Genomic DNA, 23,803 nt, shown 5'->3' with positions numbered 1-23,803 from the left:
TTTTCATTACAGTATGTGTGAGGATAGGTTTACTTCTTAGAATGGTGTTAACTTCAAGGGCCTTCTTCCCTCTGGAGAGTGGAAATAAATAGATTAACTACCATTGATATTGCACTTTAAGGTTCGCAAAACATTTTGCAAACATTATCTCATTTGATCCTCACAACACACCTGGGAGGTGGGTGCCATTATTAACCCATTTTACAGATGAGGAAACTGAGGCAGGCTGGAGTTAAGGGACTTGTCCAGGATTAGGGTGTCCAAAGTCACATTTGAACTCAGGTCTTCCTGAACTCTAGATCCAGCGCTCTGTTCACTGTATCCCCTGCTTGCTATAAAATGCATGCACGTGTATGCATATGCCTATATTTATTATGCATAGTTTTACTATTATATTTTTATTACTTATATCTATTATATATTTATATGTACCTACATTCAGAATAAAGATCTTTGATTTTGCTAAATATTTCCCAATTACATTTTAATCTGGTTCAGGCTACTCTCAGGAGTGCTGTGGGCTACATGGGGCCTCATGTTTGCACCTTTAGACTAAGAGACAGCACCAGTCACCTAGATCTCATGGTAGAGTGGAAAGAGCACTGGATTTGGAGTCAAAGGACCAGGGTTTGAATCCTTCTATTTACTGTCTGTAAGACCTTAAGCAAATTACTTTACCAATGTGGGCCACAGTTTCTTCAGCTCCCTCGAAGTCACCTTTCAGTTCTCCATCTATGATCTTGTAACAGAATCATCATTTGAGTTCTAACTCAAAAACCTGAGCTCCTTCCTCTGCAATCTTTCTACCTCAGTTCCTCCATTTGTAAAAATGGGAGAAATAAAACTTCAGTTCAAGACCTCACAGGATTGTTGGGGAAAGCACTTTGCAAACCGTAAGTAGTTATAAACACATGAGTTCTTACTTATGAAATGCAGCCAATTCTGAAGGACAGTGCTTCTTAAACTGTGGATTGAGGGTCCATATGAGGTCTCAAAAAATTTGGCAACAGTAAAAATATTTCTGAACACACAAAGAGCAAAAATTAATTCAAAAATCAAACGCATAATGAATTTGAGATGTTTCTGGTAGCAGTTGCCTATGTTACATTGAGCAACTTCACTGCAACCTTGGTTCAGAACACAAAGCAGGCACACTTTGCATTGAGCATGCTCTCAGGCCACACAAGGCTAATGATGCTGCTGAATGCCAAAAAAGAATTGAGTTGCTAGCAGAAAAAATTTAAGAAGTTCTGCTGTAGTCCTAGAATCAGGAAGACCTGAGTTCAAATCTGACCTCAGACATTTACAAGCTGTGTGACCCTGGGTAAGTCATTTATTCTCTGTTTGCTTCAATATCCTCAACTGTAAAAAAAGGGATGTTAATAATAGCACTTACCTCTCAGGGTTGTTGTAAGGATGAAATGAGATCAAAATTGTGAAGTGATTAGCACAGTGTCAGGCACATAGTAGGCGTTCTATAAATGTTAGCTATTCTTATTAAGATGACCAGGCAGGGCCAGAATACAAGTTTCCTAGTGTTTAGTCCAGGACTCTTTCTGTGGTAACACCATGGCCAACTCCGTTAGAAAGCAGCTGTCAACATAATTGACTGTAATAGCAGTAAAATACAACTTACGAATAAACAAAACTCTCAGCTAAAATTCAGTGATTAGTATATGGGCCTGGGTGCGAAGTACTCTCACATTCCACGTGATAGGATTTATATAAAGTAGGCAGCTCATTGTAGACTGCGTATGAAAGTGTAAAGCCTCTTCTTTCCCTTGACCTCAAATCTCCCTTTCCCAAAACAGGGGGAACCACAAGATCACAGATATAGATATAAAACTAGAAGGAACCTTAGAGGTTTCTGAGATAAATACCCTTATTTTACAGATAAGAAAATTAAAATATAAAGAGACTAACTTGCTCAAAACCAAACAGCTCCTAAGTAGACAAAGGGGGATCTGAACCGAAGTTGTCTCGACTCTAAGTACAGCACCTAAGTCACTCTACCATTCTGCCTCCACGATGGCTATAAAGACCAAAAAGGGAGGAAGACGCCACACAAGGAGATGCATCCCTCACACATACATGCGCACACTCATAAACTCACCAAACAAGCTCCAGGGACCTCAAGGTGTCACCTACAGCAATTCTGCCCCTCTTACAATGAATACCCTTGGCTGTAGAAGCCTACACCAAAGATATTCCAAGCAGGACAAATAGCCTTCTTACAGGTGCAGCAGCTGTGAGCCAGTATCCTTAGGCAAAGAATGAAATATAATTGGCCCTTTTTCTATTCCTACAGTGCCACTGTGTGTTGGGATGATGTCTGTAAACTTTCCAGGCCAGGCAGAATAGAAGTGGTCATGGCCTGCATGGCACTGAGGTGGTGGGCAAAGGCAGACAAGGCTGAGCTGCAGCACTGAAGCCAGGAGACTCTGCTGTGCTGGTCACTAGGGGCCAGTCAACTTAGATGCTGCCATCTACTTCTCCTGGAGAGTTGCTCAGTTTTTTTATTTGGTCTGTATGTACTTATAAGTGGACATGCTATTTTAGCCATTTAAATGTGGTCTCCTTGCCAGGAGAGATTAAATCATTATATGTGTGTCCTTAACACCTAGCACAGTATCTGGCATACGGTAAGTGCTCAATAAATGCATGTTGATTGATTGCTGGAACCCAGCTGCCTGCACCTGTTCAATTATTCTCTGCTGTTTCTGGATGGACCTGACAATAGGGTCTAATCTAATCTAATCTAATCAAGAGTGAGGAGTTGAAGAATCTCCTCTTCGTGCTTAGAAATGGATGGTCAGAGCAGTGTCCATCAATGTCCAAAAGAAAAAATTAAGTTGACCTTAAAGAAAGAAACTCAACAAGAATTCTGGAAAATCTACACCTATTCCAGATTAAGCTGTCTTTGAGCGCCCCCTGGTGACACTCAGGTAAACTACATGGATGCCCTTCGAACAGTTGGGCCCAATGACCACCTTCAAGTTTCTGGTAAGACTTCTGCTACTTAACTGCTAGGTCCAGAAGGATAAGGGGTCACTCGCACTCTGCATGGGGGTCTTTCACTTTCATCATGTTTAGTCAACAATTAAACACATATCATGGGCCAGTCACTGTGCTAAGTCCTGAGCATGCAGAGGCAAACAGTCCCTATCCACGTTCCAAGACTATTAACGGTGTTGCATTCTTTGTCAGAAGCAGTGCCTAAGACTCTTCTCAAAGTAGAGTAGAAGGAAACATGTTTACTAGGCAACAGGGAAACAAAAGCTGAATCAATGTCCCTGGGAATTGAGAAGAAATAGAAATGGAAAAACATGGGAGAACATGGCTTTGTACTGGAAAGTACATCCATCACCAAGCCATTCCACTGTTACCATTAAAGGACCTTGCCTCCCAGGGTCCCCTCGGGCCACTGTTCAGTCAGGTCTTGACACTAACTCAGACCATAGACTTAAGTTTAAGATTTAGTTCCTGCTTTCAAGCCACAACACCTGCCCTGCTGTACATTCTAGTGCTGGAGCAAGACAAACAAATTTGATATAAACGCAAGTGCTTCTGTACATATATGCACAACTAACTTGGGTTACACAGTGATGTAAAGGGGAAGGGAAAGGAGGAAAGGAAGAAAGTGTGAGATACTGCTACAGTGACTAAATAGAACAGGAGTAAATCATTAGCTCTGGAGTCAATGGATCTGGGTTCAGTTCTTATTAGGCTTATTACCTGTGTGACTCCAAGCAAATCACATAACCTCCCTTGGCCAATTTCTTCATCCGCAAAATGAGGGCTTTAGACTAAATGACCTATGAGGTCTCTTCCAACAAGACAGACAGACAAAGATAGAGACATAGAGAGACAGAAACAGAGGGAGAGAAAGAAAAAGAGAATGAAGGGGAGAGGGGAAGAAGAGAGAAAGAGACAGAGAGAAACATAGAGAAAGACAGAGAGAGAGAGTCTCAAGTAGGGTGAGAAGGGAAGGGCAGGCCATAGCTCAACAGAGAGAATTAGGAAAGATATTTCAACCAGGACCAAAAACCTGTTTACCGGTACAGAAACAGAAGGGATGAGTTAAACATGGGCAAGAACAAATAGACTAATCTGACGAGAAAAGTTTAAAAAGAAATGTGAATTATAATTGATGGATCTGCTCCACTTGGCAGAACTCTTTGCCCCTATTCCTGCTGTATTTAGTGTATGATTTATCTAACTTCAATGTCGCAGTGAGAGGTATCCCAAATGTCATGTTAGGAAAGAGGGGGGATGTCACCAGCAGTGGCTAGAATGTGTCACACTAGGGGACCAACTCACCCAACCCTTCAGACTCCTCCCCTTCTCAAAGAGATAAATGATGAAGGTAGCTTCACTTGAGCTGAACTTGAAAGGAAATTAGGATTGACTGATTGATTAAAAAGAAATTAGTTAGAATCCTAACTGATGAAGAAGAGGAGACAGTATATTCTAGGCACAGTGGTAAAATGTCAGATGTGAGAAACAAGAAGACCTCTTTGTTTGGACAGTACAGCACACAAACACAGGGGGGCCTGCTATCACAGGTTCTTAGATCTGCATTCATAAAAGGAAAGGCAACTTTGGAGAGGTTAACAATCATTTTAATCAAGCACATTCACTTAATTCAGGGGAAAAAGTCAGCACCCTGAACTGCAGAGAAAATACAAAGACATCAAAAGTCAACAAACAGAGCTTCCAAACTGTCTGACATAAGTTATATATGATAAAGTTATGATATATATATATATATATATATCATAAATCAATAGACAAGTCCAACTGTCTGACCATAGTTACCCAAGAGGTAAGCACCAACATCTGGGTTTTCAAAGCTGGGGGACTACTTAAGGCTTCCCAGAGTCTCAGCTGACATACAAACCTTCTTCCAAAAACTGAGCCCCAAAGTAAAACGGTACCTCAGAGTCTTTATACACTTTTTAGAGCCAAAGGGCATCACATCCCTTGAGAACAAGTGCCTTATTAACAAAAAGTGTGGGCCTTCCTACAAATCTTCCCCAGGCCATTAACGGGTAGGGAAGATCCTTCTTAATCACATTATTCAATCAGAGTCATTTTTGGTAAAACAAAAACAACAAAAGATCCTACTTTGCTTGCCATTACAATCCACCCTTCCAGGATCCTTGGCCTTACAATCTAAATGGCCATGGATTCTGAAACATTATACTTCTTGATTATACTCAAACAAAAACAGCAAAAGATCTTACTTTACTTGCTATTGAAGCTGGAAAAGTAGGTTGGGGTCAGATCATAACAGGCCTTAAATGCCAAACAGGAGGTTTATATTTGGTCTTCAAGGCAATAGGGACTTCCTGGCATTTATTGAGTAGGGGAGTGACATGATCAGATGTATACTTTGGGCATATCAGTTTGGCAGCTGTGGGTGGAGAAGCTGGAGAGGAGAGAGCTAGGGCAGAGAGAACTAGCGGAAAGCTATCGTCAAGCGCTAAACAAAGGCAGGATGTTATGACGATGTTTTTCTCCACTGTTCCATATTGTCTGGCTATGTGGAAGCCCCTCCCCTCCTTAGCTCCTCCTCCCCGTGGCATCTTGGCCACTGCGTCTCAGTGTCCTGTCTAGAGGTGACATGCTTCTCATTACTTCATTTTCTTGTCCCTATAGCCCTTCTGTCTACTACCCAAATATTATTTAAACCAAGATGAAGTTGCATTTCTGGGGTGGGAAAAGCTTTAAGGACGACTTGTACCAATTTAGGAATGATTCCACTAGAACTATGGTCTCAGTCATTGTGGGAATGCCTTCCAACAACATGGATCACAACTCGTTCATGCCTCCTGCCAGGGACTCGTCTACTTCTTTGGAACTTGGCAAAAAAGTTCTATGAGCCAGTTAATAGTGAAAGCAATGGGTCATTTTACTTGGCACATTAGGTGGAAGACCTCAAAGAAAAAGCCCTGTGGCTTAACTGGTGGTACCCAAAGGAAGATGGGGGACTAGGGTATTCCACTAAACTCCCTCACAGTAGTAATGAGATACAGCCTATACCATGTTTTGTTTTTCTTTACTGGGCTTAGTTTGGAAGGAAAGGCATTCCCAGAAAAGCAGCCAGGGAGTGACTGAAGAAACAGTTGCAACCAAGGGAAAGAGTAGTCTAGCCTCCAGAAAAGGGATAGGGGGAGCAAATATTAGTGACTGACCACCCTGCTCACCAGCATAACGTTGTAACATATTACTGCTAAGCAGGTATCAGCTAATGCTTCTTTTAAATTCACAATGCAATGTTTTACCTTATTCATTGTTTCCTGGGCATTCACATCTTTTTATTTCTTGCACATTGGTTTTTACTAAGCTTTTTTGTGATATGCCTTATGAGAAGACAATAAGGAAAATCTGCAGAAATACGGGAATCCAGGGATAATGGCTTTGGGTTCAAATCCCAGCTCTAGCACTTACAACATGTACACAAGGTCTTTCGTATTTTTGGGTCTCGGTTTTCTCATGTGTAAGTTGAGAGGATTGGACTGGATTATACCTAATTTCCAGCGCTAAATCTATGATGATGACTGGGATACTCTGAAGTACCCACAGCTGAGAAAGACTGGAGAATGTCAGGCAGAGGTTCTCAAACATCCTACAAGAGAAGAAGAGACTTTTCTTTAAACAAAATTTGAGTAAATCTTGAGAGAAAATCCTTTTAACCTTTTAAGAGTCTACCAAAAGTGTGAGTGGTACTGAATAACATAAGAGCTTCCAGTAGAGTGTCATGGTGGCATCTGAGGCTGTGATGGCTGAGGGAAGACGGTACTAATGGGATGAGTGACAAAGAGAGCTCTCCCACTTCCCTCCCAGGTAGACAATATACCCCTATCTCTCCCTTGAGGGGAAATTTCAAACTCCACTTCCACCCATCCCCCCAAACTCCTCTACACCACACAGAATTCTGTTGGGGAAATACAAAAAATATAAAACACAGTGAGTGGTTTTTCCAGTCAAGTTCACCATAGGGAGACACAGAGAGAGGTCTGTAGCCAGAAATGCAGGGGTACACAAGTATCCTAGCACCCAGGAACTAAAAGAAGATCAAGATTGTGCCAAGGAGAAGATGAGGATCCAGAGCCATACCAGGGCACCAGCCCCATGCAGGTACAGGAGCAGATGAGATCTGTTGCTCACTACCAAACAATGAGACACTGGAGCACTCAACACACAGCTGACTGAGGAGAGGATTGCATCCCAGAATGCCAGTGGTGGTATTCCAGGATAAAGAGTGGTCACAGACCCTAGGCCAGGGTTGGAGAACCCATAGTCTTGGGGCCACATGTGGCCTCTAGGTCCTCAACTGAAACCCTTTGATCGAATCCATTCAGAATCTACTATATGGTTGTGGGATTAGGGGAAATTTGATGGAGGATGCAACATTTGAACTGGGACTTGAAAGATGCTTAGGATGTCAACAGAGAGAGATGAGAGGCCTCAAGGCCACAGGTTCCCCACCCCTGCTAGACTGCATGCTGAGCAAGGAACACACTTAGAAGCAAAGAGCTATACTGCCCTAACCTGAGGGGCAGATCAGGATCTCAGTTCCAACTACCAACTCAGTCTGAAGCCTGCAAAGAAATAGTTAGGGCAAGAATCCCAACACCAAAGAGAAGCCTACAGTTCTGTCAAGGAACTAGGAAAAATTTTCAACTCACTGACGGGGCCCAAGTTTAACAGCAATCTCCAAAACTGCTCCAAAACTCCAAACTCCAGGAAATCCTAAAGAGACAAACCCTCAGACCAAAAACCAAAGCTCCCTAACAGCTTTCATTTAACAGTTATTCAATAAATGTTAGCACCTACTGTGGGCTGAAAAAATTAGAAGTAAAATAAGTGTCTAGCATTTGGAGAGTATAGCATATGAATGTAAAGAAATATTATTGCACCGTAAGAAATGATAAGGATGAAGAATTCAGAGAAAGATGAAAAGATACGCAAAATGATATAGCCAAAGAGAACAGAATCAGGAAAAAAATAATAACTAGGATTTGTATAGTGATCTAAGATTTGCAAAGTGCTTTACAAGCATTATCTCATTTTATCCTGATAACTGCATTGTGAAGCAGGCTCTATTATTATTCTCATTTTACAAATGAGGAAACTGAGGTAGACTGAGGTTAAATAACTTGCCCAAGGTCACACACCTACTAAGTGCCTGAGGCAGTATTTAAAATTCAGATCTTCCTGACTCCAGGTTCAGTGCTCTATCCATAGAGATGGTGTATATAAATCTGCATAAACAATATACATAACAGTAATGTAAACTAAAAGAATTATTTATTTAAAGACTGAATGATGTATGCTTAAAATGACCAGTGTCGAACCCACAGAAGCAATAAGAAAATGTAGCTGCACATTTTCAGAGAGGAGGATGGAGTTCTGTAGGTATGGAATTTTGGATAGGCTGGTGGGTTCAGGCGATGTGTTGGTCGGTTTTGTTAATTTGATTTTTTTTTCTTTTTTAATCTTTATTACAAACTCACTGGATAGGGGAGGAGAGAAGAATATATTCAACAATCACTGTGATATAAAAACAGAAAGTATCAATGTGATTTTGGAGTGTTTTTATGATACTGTGCCAGGCACTGAGGATACACAAATATGTAGCAAAGACCTCACTCTCAAGGAGTTTGGGAACTAATGGTGGGAGGAACATACATGTGTTAAAACCATGATACAAGGGATATTGGGAATAAGAAAGGACAGTGAGAAGGCAGGGAAAAGGAATGAGAGAGTCCAAAGACTTGGAGATTCCACAGAAGCATTTCTCCTCTCCTCCTTTTCCCTCCCTCTCCCTCCTCCTCCTTCTCCTTCTCTATTTGCCTTCTCTCTCTCTCTTCTCTCTTCTTTCTCCTCTCTTTTCTTCTCTTCTCCTCCCTCCTCCTTTCTCTTCATTTCTCTTTTCTCCTTTTCTTTTTCATTCCTTCTTTTTCTCCCCCTCTCTTCTTTCTCTCTTTCTTGTCTCTGTTTTTCTCAGTCTCTCTCTTTTAGGAGCTGGCTCCAACACTCTCCTGCTTTTTCATTTCCCATGATACAGCTCCACAAGTTGTTCTGTCACTCCTCAATCTCTGGGTACATCAGTTGCTTTCCATTTTTTTTCTATTATGAATGCTTCCAGAAATAGCAATTTCCATAATATCTCTTGTATCTATCATCTCCTTATCATCCCCTTACAACTATCCTAGCTATGGCATTTTTTTTACTCTTGACTGGACCACTGCAATCACGATAATAACTAGTTTTCCTATCAATCACTACTTGAAATGCCACATTGGGCAAGTCATTATCCCTTCTAACCCTGTTTCCTCACCTATAAAATGGAGATGATAGTACCTCTAGCAGAAAGTTATCTCATAAAATTGCTGCAAGAATCAAATGAAATTAATGTACTTTGCAAAGCTTAAAGCGTAATATCATTGTCAATCATTCTTATCATCCAGTCCTGTGGCTATTTGTGCTCTGTAGTAGTCCCTCACTTGACTTTATATTCCACAATGTAAAAAGACTGTGTGTTATCTAAAGTTTTCTCTCCCCAAGCACTTAGCGTAGTACTCCAAACACTGTTTTCTTTGAGTTCAGAACTGTGATTTCGTTGGTAGAGGCAATTTCTCAGGAAGGAAACATTAAATCAGATGAGCAACTATTCTACAACTTAAGAGTGCCTGGGGCACTGAAAGATTAAGGGATTTTTTTTTTTCCCAGAATCACACAAACAGTGTCAGAAATGAGGCTTCAACCCAGATCTTTCTGTCTCCAGAGCCGGCTTTATCTGCTGAACCGTTGCCTCTCATATATGCTCCCTGCATAGCAGGCCTTTAATAAATATTTTCTGAGTTAAATTACATGGAATTATTCAAGGATCCCTCAAAGGACTGGACACTTCTATGACTCTACCTGTGATATTTGAAGTGAACCTCAGGTATCACCCATCATTTTTTGTAACTCACTCTTCAACTCCTGGCAATCCAGTTTCTGTACCCACCACTCTCCTGAAACTCCTCTCTTCAAGGAGATCAACAACCCTTCTAATCAAAAAAATGTAATGTTTTGACTATGATGAAATTGTATTTAATAGGAATGTATGTGTAGAACCTATATAAGACTGCAAACCGTCTTGGGGAGGGAGTGGGGAGGGAAGGGGGAAAGAGGGGGAGGAAGGAAAAAAAAATCTAAGATATATGGAAGTGATTATAGCACACTGAAAACAAATAAAATAATTATTTTAAAAAATGCAGTGTTTTCTCAGTCTTCATCTTGGACCTCTTTGCCACATTTGAGTCTGTATACCACCCCTTCTTTCTAGATCCTTCTCCTCCATTGGTTTCATAGACACTACATTTCCCTGGTTCTCCTCCTACCTCTCTGACTTCTTTTATTCTATCTCCTTTGCTAGTTTTATCCTCCTATCACCTTAGTACAGATTGTTATCCAAAGCTAGGTCCTCAGCCCTCTCTTCTTTATCCATACCGTGTCAGTGAATTCATCTACTCCCACCACTTTAACTATCACCTCCCTGTAGATGACTCCCCCCAAATCTATATCCCTAGCCCTCTCTGATCTGTCCCCAAAACTCGGAGTTCACATGAACTATTATGTACATATTGCTCCAGCTAGATAGTCAACTATCATCTCAAACTTAATGTGTCTAAATCTGAACTCACCATTTCCCCCAAGAAACTTTCTTTTCAAATAATCAGTAAGCATACATTAAGCCTCTACTTTGTTTCATGCGATAAAGACAAAAATGAAATAATGCTTCCTCTAAAGGAATTTATGCAAGAAAAAATATGTACACATATAGTCAGTCAATCAATTAGCACTTACTAAGTCCCTACTATGGACCAGGCACTAAGCATTGTAGACAGAATATTTAAGCCAAGTAAATACATACAAAATAATTTTTGGTGTGGGTGTGGAAGAGGTTGAGTGGTTGAGGCTGGGATGCTGGGGGCGAGATTCCAGGAAAGGCTTCCTGTAAGAGGTGGCCCCTGAGTTCAGTATTGAAGCAAACTATGGACTCTAAGTAACAGAGAAAGAGTACATTCTAGGCATGGGAGGTAATGTATACAAAGGCGAGCTGGTGGAAGATGGAGTGTTGTGAGTAAGGAACAGCAGGTAGGTCAGTTTGGCTAGATGGTACTGTGGATAAAGAGTGGGACCTAGACTCGGGAAGATCTGAGTTCAAATCCAGCCTCAGACTCTTAGAGATGTGACCCTGGGCAATTCAGTTAACCTCTATCTACTTCAGTTTCTTCATCTGTAAGATGAGGATAATAATAGCCGAGTTAATAACCCCAGGGTTATTGTGAGGAACAAATAAGATATTTGGAAGGTGATTTGCAAACCTTAAAGCATCATATAAGTGCTCGCTATCATTAAATCTTCCATTTGACTCTCATGTTTTTACTCCTTTTTAGTGATTCAGAAAATCATGGGTGCATTCTTACTAGCCTGATGATCACCAGCCAGGAATGTTCTAGAGGGAATCTCTACAGAGGTACAGATAGGTTCGATTGCCTGAGGAGTCCCATCCAACTCTGAGGTTCTATGATTCTCCCAGCTAACCCATGGTCATAACTTTGGAGTCACTTTAATCCTTCTCTTTCTCTTGTCCCACACAGCTTATGACTTGCCAAGGGATAGAGTCTATTTCATCCTCTATCTTTCACCTCTTCCATTGTGAACCTGAAATACCTTTTCCCTCATCTCTCTCTGTTGACATCCTAAGCATCCTTCAAGTCCCAATTGAAATGTTTCCTCCTCCATGAAACTTTCCCTAATCTCACAGCCATACAGTTTTCCATTTAATCTCACAATATTATATATTCTTCACTTACTACATTCTAATTTGTATTAATATGGGCAACATGGTGTAATGGACAGAGAACCAGCTTTAGGGTCAAGAAGATCTGAATTGAAGTCTTGTCTCTTACATACTGGCTGTTTGACCATGGGCAAGATACTTAATTTATCACCGATTCCAAGAGTATGAATTGCAGAATAGTTGCTCATCTACTTTGGTAGAGAAAATATCCTTCCTTGGGGAGCCCTCTAGAGGGAGAAAATCACAAGGATGTATTGTATTTATTCTTTTGCAAACGTCTCATCACTCTTACTAGATTGTAGTTCCTTGAAGACAAGAATCACATCTTTCAAAGTCACACAATTATAGAAACCCAGAGTTGGAAGAATTCTCCAGGAAATCTAGTCCAACCTACCCCTGAACAAGGGTCCCTTCTATCATATCCCTAACAAGCAATCATCTTGGCTATGCTTGAAAATAGCTAGTGAGGAGGAACACATCACCTCCTAACGCAGGCCATAATGATGAGGAATGGAGTCTAGAAACCCCCTTGAACTCTCCCTGAATCTTCCTACTTGATCTGGCATTTGCCTGAGTCTATAATCCCCTCAACTGGTTTTTCATTATCTCTACACCCAGCTCTCTGTTGCCCTTAACCTAGACCAGGCCTTCATTGCCTGTTACCTCCATATTGCCTCCAGAAGCTACTTCCCATCCTTGATCCTATCTAAATCCCATTCTCTTGGTTCCTGGCCTCTGACCTCCAGTCACCCCAGACTATTGGCCACTCCCATCAAGATCCTCCCTAAACCCTTCCTCCAGTCACCCTTGAATACTTGGCCAACCCTAGATCCCCCCCCAAGTCTTTCTCTATACAAGATCCATCTTTTTTTGATGAAAGTGCTGAGATTCAATCTGGCCTGCTTGCATTAGCAGTACAAATCTCAGATTCCTTAAGTCTAGCCAATGTTCAGATTCCTTAAGAGTCTGGTCAGTATGGCCGATCTTTAATAAACCTTGTTTTTCTTTGGCTGAAAGAAGGTTTGGGTAGAATTCATTCAGTCAGGACTTCCATGTCACTGTTTCAGAGTCCCAGCAGCCCTAAACCTCCACAATTCCACCTTAAACTGCTTCCTTACTTATCATATTATTTCAAGTCTTCACAAACACATATGCATACACAGTGCCCAGCACAATGCATTGTATATATGTATATAAGTTTAGTCATTTTCAGTCATGCCCAGCATTTCATGACCACATCTGGGGTTTTATTGGCAAAAATACTAGAATGGTTTGCCATTTCATTCTTCAGCTCATTTTTATAGACTTGGAAACTGAGGCAAACAGGGTTAAGTGACTTGCCCATGTTCATACAACTAGTATGAGGCTAGATTTTAACTCAGAGAGATGAGTCTTCCTAACTCCAGATCTGGTGCTCTATCCACTGCACCATCTAGCTACCCTGGATGGCATGTGAGCAATGCTTATTAAATATTCTTTGAATTTTCCTGTTGAATATCAGACCTGGGGGAGGGGAGAAAAAAGGGAATTGAAACATTTCAGGAGGAGTGACTCAGCTCTCTGAGAATTAGGAAGGGAATCTTTTTTTTAAATCCCTTCCAACTTCTCTTCTTTTTACAATTTGATTAACATTTATTCTCAAGAAAGGCAGCAAGGGACATCAGTCAGAGAACCAGTCAGAGTCAAAAAATCCTGCCCTAGACACCTATTACCAGTGTGACTTTGGGCATATCATTTGACAGCTCAGTTACCCACCCTCCTCCCACCCCCAGATGGTAAGTTTGATCAGTTACTGACTGGAAGATGGCAAAGTTGTAGGAAACAACGAAGCTGAGCTCCCACCCATAACTCCTCCAAATAGATCTAGGAAGTGCACCAGACTTAATTCTGATGGGGAAATTCAGAAAAAGTCCCAGTGAGTCATTTGTTCAGCCTATATCAGCATAGGGAGAAACAGATATTTTTAGACACAGGGTTGGAGCAGGAGCATGCTGAGCTCAGAGCACTCTAGTACCCAGGGAAAGACTGTACACCAGGACAAGAGGAGATCTCAGACCCAGACCAAGCTACCCCCAGACCTGTATCAGGGTTCTGTGATGGGGACAAGTGCCAACTGGAAGTTTTGTTGCCCACTACTCAGTTTTGGTGGACTATAAAGGGGGTCTACCCAGGAAGGTGGCATTCTGAAGTTGAGAGGCCCAAGGTAGTATAACTAGAAAGGAGGAAGTTAAGAAGAAATAGTTTGGCTCGGATCCCAGGAACAGAGCAGTTTTAGCATCTAACCAGTAGAGCAATACCGAGAACAGAAATCCCAGGCCAAAGGGGAGCTTATAGTTCTCTTTCTGTGGAACTAGATCAACTTGATAAGGGCTGAGTCCAACGGTATTCTATTATTGCTCTGATTAAAACTCAAGTCAAGAACTGGCAGAGCTCAGACCAGGGGGGCAGCGATCACTTGTTGCCCTGAATCAAACCACTTAGGAAGCATTGAAAGTTTACTGGTCCTCAGCTTATCCCTGAGATCCTAGAATAGCATAATGCTAAATAACCCAAGAAAGCAGCCAGAGGATCAGCCCAGAACTTCCCTCTACAAGTGCTACAGAGCCCAGTCCTAATATCAAGACTGAAGTCAGAAAGTAGCTGGAAGAAAAAAAAAACAAAAGAACACCATCATAATGAGCTATTACTGTGACAGCAATACTCAAAACACAAACCCAGAAGAAGATGATCATTCCAAAACATTTACAAACAATGCCTCAGGGAGAAACACAGCTTAGGAACAAACTCAACTAGAATTCCTGGAAAATATAAAGCAAGAGTTTCAAAAAAGCTTTAAAATTTTATAAATGAAATGAAATTATTGGAGAAAAAGTTGGAAAAGAAATGAGAACTACAGAAGAAAGAATTGGAAAGTGAATCAACAGTTTGGAACAAGAAGTATAAAACATTATCCAATCAACACACTCCTCTGAAAATCAGAATGAACCAAATGGAGCCAATTTCTCCATCAAACAGCAATATCAAAACAAAAGCAAAAGTCAAAACACAGAAGAAAATATAAGGTATATCACAGCAAAAACTGCTAATCTGGAAAATGTGTCAAAAGAAAAATTTAAGAATCATCAAACTATCTGGATGCTGGAGAGGAAAGGGAAGGGGAAGAAAAGAAGAGGGGAGAGTGGAAGGGAGGGGAGAGTGGAAGGGAGAGGAGAGTGGAGAAGAAAATGGAGAAGGGAGGCAGAGAGAGAAAAAAGACACCATATTTCAAGAAATCTTAAAACTGCCCAGATCTCCGAGAACTAGAAGGCAAAGGAAAAATAAAAAGAATGTACCAGTCACCTCCTGAAAGAATCTCCAAAATGAAAACTCCTAGGAACATCAGAGCCAAAATCCAGAGCTTCCGGGTCAAAGAACAGATTTCCAGGCTGTAATCATCCAGAAAGAAAGAATTACAGTACTGAGGAGTCATAGTCAGAATCATAGATGATTTAGCAGCTGTCATTATGAAGAAACTGAACACTTGGAATATGATATTCCAGAAGGGAAAAGATTTGTTTACAGCCAAAAATAAGTTACCCAGCAAAACTGAGAGTAATCCCACAGGGAGAAAAATTGATCTTTAATGAAACAGAGGACTTCCAAGCGTTCTTCATGAAAAGACTAGAACCAAAGAGAAACTCTGAAGCTCAAACATAAGAGTAAAGAGAAACAAAATGGTAAACGACCAAAAACAAAATGACAACTGACTGAACAAGGATAAACCATTTACATTCTAATATAGGGAGGTGATACATGTGATACATGAGCCCTACCATCATTAGAGGTCATAAAAGGAACATAATTAGACAGAGAACCCAAGTATTATTCTTTTGTGTTTGGATGATCTCAAAAGAAGAATGAAAAAGAGGGGGAAGAAAGCCAAGGGGAGAGGGGGAGATTGGTACAAGGGAAAGAAAGTTAGGGGAAATTGTCTCACATAATTAAGATACACAAGTATACATCTATACAAACAAGGAAAAGGGAGTGAGTGACAATTCAACCTCATTTATCTGAACACCCTAGTTAAAGGAAGTAAAAATATATACTGAGGGGGAGAGAGAGATAGAGATAAAGACATTAGTACAGAAATACGTTTCACTCAACAGAGGAGTAGGAGGGAAAGAGAGGGGAGAGGGAGAATTAGAGGAAAGGTATATCAAAGGAGGGAAAAGTCCTAAGCAAAATATACTCTACAAATGCTTATACATATTTATCACTCTCCCAAAGTAGCAAAGAATGGGAATCTAAAGGGTACTCACAAGTTGGGGAATGGATATACAAGCTATGGTATATAAATGTGACTGGAAACTATTGTATTATAAGAAATGAGGAAGGGGCTAACTTCGAAGAAATCTGGGAAGACTTGCATAATCTGATGATAAGTAAACCAGGAGAATAACTTACAAAATGACAGTAACGTAGTAAAGCCAAACAACTTTGAAAGAATTAAGAATTCTGACCCATGCAATAGAAGTCCATGATTCCAAAGAACTATTGATGAAACATGTTACCCTGTCCTGATAAGTGAAGTGAAGAACTTCAGAGATACAAATGACACATTTTTTAAAAAATAGCTAATGTTGACATTTGTTTTGCTTTATTATACGTCTATAAATGGAGGTGGGAGGATAAGAAGGCAGAATTTTGCTGAATAAATGATTGAAAAAATTTATGTGTATGTATGTATACATATATTCATATATATGTGTGTACACACACATATATATTTGTATCTATCTATATACATGTGTGTATACATGTGTATATATACATGCATGCATACATACACAAACACACATAGAACTGCTGATTGATAGAAGTTCCACACACAAGCCTCAACCCCAAATTGTTCCCACTGTCCTCTGCTTTCACTCCTTCTCACGTACCACCCAACAAAACTGAAGAAAAATCACAAAACCATGCTGACTAAATCCATTATCAATTTATGTTAAATAATCTCAACTGGGTTTTTATTGTAATAAATCAATTGTTTCATACCTCATCACTTGACTCACTATCTTACTCACCACAGCTTTTACAAACCTATTCAACCCTCCTCAATTCTCCTGTACCCCATCTTTCCCCCACCTCCTCAGTTGAAGATTTCATCTTCCAATTCACTGAAAAAATTGGGGACATTCACACCATCTATCTGCCAGAAGCCCTCTGTCACTTTCTTCACCTTCAACCTGTCCCACATAAAGAGGTTTCCCTCTCTCCTTGCCAAGGCAGGGAGAAATGCCCTCCACATGCACAAGCCATCTCATTCCATTACATTCCCTCCAGAATTGTTCTCTCTATCACCTTCACTCTCACTTACCTTCAGTCTCTCCCTGTCTATTGGCTGCTTCCCTATTGCTTGAAAACATGCCCATGTCTCTCTATCCTCAAAAAACTCTCATCCAATCTCTCTTTTCCTGCAATATTCCTATCCTTCTCCTCTCCTAATCTTGAGAAGACTCTTTACAACAGATGTCTCTACTTCCTTTCTTTTCACTTACTTTTCACTTTCTTCTTAATTCTCTGCAGCCTGGCTTCTGACCTCATCATTCAACCAAAACTGCTCTCGCCAAAGTTACCATTGATCTCTCTCCCAATTGCCCAATCTAATGTCCTGCTCTTGGTCCTTATCCTTCTTGACTTCTCTGAAATTTTTGACACTGTTAATCATGTTAATACTCTCTTGTCTCTTGGTTTTCACTTTCCTCTTTCCTATCAGACCACTCCTCAGTCTCCTTTCCTGGATTCACATCCAGGTCATACTCACTAACTCTGGGTGTCTCTCAGGACTCGGTCCTGACTGTCTTCTCTTCTCCCTCTATAGTATCTATACTACTTCACTTGATGATCTCATCAGTTCCCATGGATTCAATTGTCATCTCTCAAATCATCCATCTCTAACCTCTCTGTTGACTTCCAGTCTTATATCTACAACCACCTATTGGACATCTTTATTGGATGTTCCAGAGACTTCTTAAATTCAACCTGTCCAAAACTGATCATCTTTCCTTCTCAACTCTCCCCACTTCCAAACTTCCCTATTACTGTCAAGGGCACCACCATTTTCCCAATTCCCCAGGCTCATAACTTTCATGTTATTCTACCTTCTCTCACAAAAACCCCCTTTTCTCCTCTGAATCTGCCACCACTCTGGTGTAGACTCTCATAACCCCACACCTGAACCACAGCAATGACCTGCTGATTGATCACCTGGCCACAAATCTCTCCCTGCTCCAATCCATACTTCATAGAGCTGTAAAAGTGATCTTTCTACAGCAGAGGTCTGACCATGTGGCTCCCTATTGCCTCCAGGATCAAATTTAAAATCCTCTGTGGAGCTTTAAAAACCCTTCACCATCTGTTCCTCCCCTTCCTAGTCTTCTTACCTCCCTTCCTTATACTCAGTGATTCAGTGACACTGGACTTCGGTTCCTCAAACATGATATTCCATCTCTCGGATCCAGGCATTTTCTCTGGCTAACCCTCATCTCCACCTCCTAGCTTCCTTCAAATCCCAACCAAAATCTTACCTTCTATAAGAAGATTTTCCTGATTTCCCTTGCTTTTAGTGCCTTCCCTCTATTGACTATCTCCCTGTAGATATGTATGTGCATACTTGTTTGTTTGCTGTCTTTCTCATTAAGTTGTGTGTTTCCTGAGAACAAGAACTGTCTTTTACCTTTCTTTGTATCCCCAGAACTTTGCACAATGCCTGGCACCAAGGAAGCACTTAATTAATGTCTATTGACTGACTAATGAAATTATAGTTTCAGGCCATCCATCCAACATTGACATATGCCCTCCCTTTTCACATGGGAGAAATTGAGCTGTCCAAAATTCCTTGTGGAACCTGGATGTGACTTAGAACTCGCTGACCCACATTCAAGACACCTCTTCAGTAGAAATTGGTAGGACCATGTGAAAATTCAAGTAAGATTAATATTCCCCTCACAATTCCAATCCCCCATAATTAAAAGCTTTAGTGTATAATGCTTTAGAAAGTTGCTTTATTGGATTTGTTTCCTAGGAACTTATTGTCTTTGAAATAAAGAGAAGCTGTAGCAAAATATTCCCAGGTTTAAAAAGACTTAGAGTCTTGTGGGATAAAGAGTTCTCATCAGATTGTCTGTCTTCTGGGAATCACAGCAGGTCCAACCTATTTTAAGTAGTTATATCTCTCCCTATGTCACTGTGTTCCAGTTCTCTTCTGGCCTGGGTCCCAAAGGCAGTTTGCTCCCAGTGAGGGAATCTGCCAGATCTTGATCCTAAATAGACAGAAAGTTAGCTAATCACACACAGGCAAGCAAAGGTTTGGCAGGCACATATTTGATAATTGATATAAGCAAGTTGTGGGGGGAGAGAGGAGGAAGAATCCATCGGTCTTGAATTAACTGGTTTGAGTGACTACATTGCTTTGAGTGGGCAAAGGTCTGCCAATGACTCACTATGTTGAATATAAATTCTTTCTACAATGTAGCTTCTGCAAAAACAAGGACCCTTTCATTTTTGTCTTTGTAAGCCCTGGACCCAAACACACACCTGCTATATTATGTATGTTTAATAAATAGCTATTGAAGCAAAGCAACTGGAAATCCTCAGGGCAGGTGTAGTCCTAACTTTTCAAACCCATAAGAGGCTGTGTTAGCCCCATTCCAGTAGAAATTCTTTCCTTTGGTCTTCTCCAAAGATCAGTGCAGGTAAAGTGGTACACCTGCACTAAGGGCTGCTCTTTCACAGCCAATATTCAATATAATCAGTCATTCTGTGGAAATTTACCTAATACTCACTTAGATATTCAGCCTTTAACCTACAACCCTAATGTGCTATAAGTGATGCTTCCCAAGGAAACCAGAAGGTTTAAGAGGCAAAGGTCAATACCACAATGCCAGCATTTGATGCCTATGACACTAAGTACTAGCAGTTAGATTACATGATAAGTATGAGCATCACCCTTTTGCCATCCTTCCCTAACATGTACTACAGACCATCTCTAAATTGAGTCAGTCAACACTTACCCACAACCACCCCTACTAGCCTATCCCTGGATATTGACTTTTCCAAGCACCAAAAGTACCCACAATGCCACTCATGATTGTGGTATATGGATATCAGGGGCTAACAGGCATAGATCTCCTGGTGCATTAAAAATCTCACTCTATTTACATATAGCTTGATATATCAGAAAGATCTCTGACCTGAAAATCAGAAATATGTGGGTTTGCAACCCAGATAGCTGCTTATTTGCTGTGTGGATTTGAATGTGTAGGAGGCAGGAAAGTTTTGTTTTCTATATTCCTAGGTGATAGGGGTTGTGACCTAGCATGGACAGGTTAGAGGTCAGAAACTAATGCGCAGGCCCAAGGAGCTGTGTGAGGAAGGGTCTACCAGAGAGGAGAACATGGAGTCACATGGCCAGGGGACAGTGTCCAAAGTTCAGAAAACAGTATAAGAAGCCCCATCTTCCTGCACGTGTTGTAGTCTTCCTGTAACCTTACTGGGGAGGCTACCTGTCCATTCAGGGGGAATGGATGCAAAGATTAATAAAGGCTTTCCTGATTTCACAACAGGTATTGTTCTCTATTTAAGGTGAGCACATATCTCACTGTTGGGGGCTTGTTAAACAGGCTCACTTCTAACAATGAAATCGTAGTTTTCAATAAAAAAAGAAAAGAAAAATCCATCCAGCATTAACATGTTTCTTTCCTTTCCACATGGAAGGGAGTGAACAGTACAAGATCTCGAGACCCCAAAATGAAGTTTTACTTACTCTGACCCCCTATTTTGTTATCTTTAAAATTAAAATTTTAGAACAGATTATCTCTAAAGTCCTTTCCTGTTCTAAATCTTTAGGCATATTAGTAAACTGGCAGTTTTGCAGAAATATATTTATTAGATAAAGTGAGACATCACTGGGAAACTCTTCACATGTAAAAGCTCCCACCAAAGTGGGCAAGAATAAGCCCAGTGCAAACCTAGCTCAAAGGTTTGATAGAGATCACCCAGAGTGCCCATGTATCTTGTACGTGGGCAGAGCCTTCTCTTAAAGGGACCTCAACTGAGGGTGACACCACCAGGTGGAAGTTCAAATCAGATCAGTCTATCTAGTGGCTGAACAAATTGTGGTCTATGATGTAATGGAATAATATTGCAAAGAGAAGGGAAATGGGAAATTCAGAGAAACAAGGAGAGGCAAATGAATTTAAGAGTGAAGGCGACTGGATCAGGAGAATAATACACACAATGACCACAATAATGTAGATTTTCTGCAAATGTTGAAGACAAAAGAAGTGGAGTAATTATAATAGCCAATGTTGATCCCTAAGAACAGGCAGAGAACAGAATGCTGTATATAACAGTCAGATGCAGTCACCATATTAGTTGTTTTTAATGTGTTTAAGGGAGGGTTCAGTGCTAAGGAAAAGGGACTCCAAACAGAAATGGTTGGGATGTTCAAACAAAAGGCAGCAAGACAACTTTTGTTAACCCTTCATATTCCCAATCAGCACAGAACAACTCATTTTGTTTCCCCACAATTATGTCTTTCAGCTGGTAACACTTGAAAAAGTTCTGTTTGACTTGACCTTTTGTCCTGGAAGCTTATGACACTGGAAATAAAGAACATCTGTATCAGAATTTCCCAAAATGAAAATCAAGGAAAGCCAGGGAGTAGTTAAAAGACATGACATCAACCTGAAATAGACCTGGGAGAATTTTCCAAGCAGGCTGACACAGACATCCTCTCTCAGCAGGGTGATGTGGAAGCTATAAACAGGGCAAGCAGTTGCAGATAAGGAACAAAGCCCACTCAAGGAATGCTCCCCCTCCTCATCTCCACTCCTTGGAATCAAGAAGTAACTGATTTTTTCACTTGTTCATACTTCTTCTTGATCCCACTAAGACCCTTGTATATGTATTTTGTTTTGACCCATCTGTACATATACATGTCATTTCTCCCAATAGAGTATAACCTCCTGGAAGTCCGGGGCTGCTTAGCTTTTTGTTTTTGTATCCCTAGTGACTACCACAGTGCCTGGAACATAGTAGGTGTGCAATAAATGCTTGTTGAATGCTGTCCCTCTTGTGTGACCTAATCACTTTGCAAATAGGATCAGTCCTCTTCTCACAAACACTGTGTTTGTTCCTGTGTCACATGAAATATTTGTAATAACGACAATATTTGTAAAGTGTTTAGCACAGTGCTTGGCACATGGTAAATGCTCTACAAATGTAAGAAATGGTTGTTACTGTGATTATATTCTAGATGGCAATCTCCTCACTGATTCATTTCCCCCAGTCATTTTCCATTACAGTCTGACAAGAGGAAGTACCACTATAAAAAAAAAAAAGATTATTTCTATAAAGTGCTTGTCTCAGAAAGATGCTCAAAGATTCTAGGAGTTTAGAAAAAATAATCCAAGTCATTCAAATGAATGCTCCATCCACACTATCTACTATTTCTCCTCCTCTCGTCTCTTCTCCTTTTTCTCTACTACACAGTTGCTTAGAATTCACATATTAAGTAGCCTCCCCTTTCCTCCATACTTATAAACATGTAACATCTAATAGGAAATAATGTTAGATATGTGGGCACAGTACCCACAATTTACAATAACCAAGTGAAAGTATATTGTATAGTTGTGAGACTTAAGAGAAAACAAGATCTAATTTAAAAATAAATGAATTCCAGTCAGCCAGTGCTCCTGACAGACAGAAGATGGACAGACCAGAACTCTCAGAGTTCAGTTGTGATTCTTTGATTGAATCAAAAAGGACAATATAAGAATTATAGAACCTCGTGAACTGCCTAATCCTATCTGAATCCAAAGACAGAAATCCACTTTACTGAGTTTAACAAAGTTACCCATCATTTCCTTTAGTAATAGGACTTCCTAATAGCATCGTAGATTTAGAGTTGGAAGGAACATCCAGCCCAAATCTCTTTTACAGTTGATATCCAGCAAGGTTAAGGGACTTGTCAAAGGTCACACTGAAAGCAGTCAGCACAGCAGGCATTTAAACTAAGGTCCTGTGACTCCTGATTCAGCCCTCTTTCCAGTTCATTTTGCTGTCTAGTTCAGTCTGATGTCCCCCGATTGAATGTGATTTAACTTTGCAATTTAATACTTTAATACAAAATGCTTAGCTTTGTGGCACCTGATTGGCATTAATTCATTCCGCAAAGCTTGCAAGAGCCTCTCCCAGCACCCAGCACCTGTTTACCTCTAAGGATGATATCCCAGTGACAACAAGAACAGAGGTAGATACTTTCACTGCTTGAAAATTTCCCCTTCGGAAGGTGCCATAACATCCATCATTTTTTTTAGGATAGGAGAAAATAAATTGGATCACAATAGCATAACATATCAAGCAATTAATTTACCTTAAACGTTAACCTGTTGCAAACAGGAGCTTCAAACGGAAACTATGGACTCTGGCTCTTTCATATGGGAAAACCCTTCTCTTCCCATCCCCTTTGCACCTCCCCCGACTCACCTGCCCAACTCCCTCCTGCCTCCCAGGCACTCCCTCTCAGCCCCAATTGGATGGTTGGCTCTCCCTGATTCAGGTCCACAGGTAACACTGAAGACTGATTGGGAGAACTCTCCATCAGGCAATCGCTGTCTCCACCCCTCCTTCGGAGCCTGAAGTTTACAAACCTGTTGTCTAGGCAATCCTAATCCCTAGGAAAGGCCACGCCGCCTCATTGGAGAAGGTAGCTAGAAACTGTTCAGTCTGAGCAATCTGAAGTTGGGATTTTAGCAGGACAGTACTATTTCACTGCCCTCTTCCCGACCTGATTTTTGTAGCCAGGTAATGGCATGTCACAAAATGAACTCCTTTCTCCCAAGCAACTTTTTTTTCTGCTTCTGACTTCTTCAGATGACTTTTTGTAGAAATATC

At 40.7% G+C, this 23,803-nt stretch overlaps 1 protein-coding gene across 2 annotated transcripts in view; it reads right to left on the bottom strand.

Annotated features, from left to right (window-relative positions):
• Positions 1–23,579, bottom strand: part of CAPSL (calcyphosine like) — a 45,049-nt gene extending 21,470 nt beyond the window's left edge. The window contains exon 1 of one of the 2 annotated variants that reach the window (XM_072605821.1): positions 23,560–23,579. The gene's annotated coding sequence lies outside the window, so the exon portion shown is untranslated. Of the gene's footprint in view, positions 1–23,282; positions 23,390–23,559 lie in introns of those variants that run through there. The other variant, XM_072605820.1, reaches the window with a different exon arrangement.
• Between the last annotated feature and the right edge of the window lie 224 nt (positions 23,580–23,803).

The sequence above is a fragment of the Notamacropus eugenii genome, chromosome 4, assembly GCF_028372415.1.
Source record: "Notamacropus eugenii isolate mMacEug1 chromosome 4, mMacEug1.pri_v2, whole genome shotgun sequence".
In the NCBI taxonomy this organism is placed as follows: Eukaryota; Metazoa; Chordata; class Mammalia; order Diprotodontia; family Macropodidae; genus Notamacropus; species Notamacropus eugenii.
This window is presented reverse-complemented; position numbering and strand designations above follow the sequence as displayed.